This window comes from Nycticebus coucang, chromosome 7 (genome assembly GCF_027406575.1).
Source record: "Nycticebus coucang isolate mNycCou1 chromosome 7, mNycCou1.pri, whole genome shotgun sequence".
Lineage (NCBI taxonomy): Eukaryota > Metazoa > Chordata > Mammalia > Primates > Lorisidae > Nycticebus > Nycticebus coucang.
Genome location: NC_069786.1, coordinates 12,008,559 through 12,009,925, shown reverse-complemented (window position 1 = coordinate 12,009,925; position 1,367 = coordinate 12,008,559).

Sequence of the window (1,367 nt, the reverse complement as noted above, 5' to 3'; positions counted from 1 at the left end):
GGTGCCAACTGTGCTCCAAATTATCCCTGCATGTGATCTATTGGCCTGAGAAAGCCATGTGAAGAGAAAACACATGGTTTGTCCTCCAGTAAGGTTTTTTTAACTGTTGCCAGTGAAATAAATTGTGGTGTGGGTGGGGATTGAGTACAGACACCTACTGTCACAGGAATAAAAAAATAATTCTGTGAATCGACAGCAGTCTGATAGAATGCACCTTGCATTTTGTAGAACATTCTGAATTGTTCAAACTACTCTGGCATCTGGCTTTCCTTGGGCTCTTCCAGCTTTGTGAGCATCATCTAAAGCTCATTGTGTGGCATGCGTTTGACAGAGGAGGAGCTGGAAGCAGGGAGTACTTACTACCAGCACCAAGTCATTGTCCTTTAGATTGCTCTGCCTGCCCTTAGTATACAGGTGACTTTCTCTCCTCCCCTCGATGTCAAGATGGCATTTCCCTGCAGCAAAAGCAGTGTTATTCCTGTTTCCTTATAAAGTCACACTTACTCTGTGAAAGCTTATTCTGTGTCATCTACTTAATAACTTTATTTCTGTAGTCCCTGGTTCTTTCATGTCTTGTTTCTTTTTCCCTTTTTTCTTTATGACATTATGATAAGCTCATAAACAAGTTACAAGATTTTCGATCTTAAAACAATTCTTGCTCGTGACACCCTCCTCATGTACGTTCTTTGATCACCTGTATTCTAAAACTCCTCAAAGAGGTTGTCTTCTGTGACTCGACTTCCTCATCTCTCTTTTTATTTTTTTTCCCATGTCATTCCTATTAGGCTTCTGTCTCTGCCTCTGCTGTGGAACCGCTTCTGTTCAAGTTCAGAGTTCAGTCCCCAGTTTGTATCTTACTTCAGCTTTCAGCAACATTGAATTCTGTTGATTATTTTCACTTCCTATAAATAAATACTCTGTCTCCTTTCTACTTTCTTCCATTTTTTCAAATATAAATTTTTAAAATTTTATTTTTCTTTTATTTCAAAATATTAAGGCAGTGCAAATGTTTTTGTTATATGGATGCCTTGTATAATACTTAGGAGTCAGGGCTCTTAGTGAGCTCATGACACTTTTAGTGTTCATTGTACCTGATAGGTAAATTTTCATTCTTATCCTGCTCCCACCCTTGTCTTCCCCCCCCCAATGTATTTTGTATCTATTTGTGCCCATGAGTGGCCATTGCTCAGGTCGCAGTTATTAAAGAGTACACGTGGTTTTTGTTTTCCATTTCTGAAATACTGCATTTGGGATAATGGACTCCAGTTCCATCCAAATTGCTGCATCAGGCATTATTTTTTTTAATGACTATTACTCCATGGTATATACACACCACATTTTCTTTATCCACATGAGACCTGATAGAT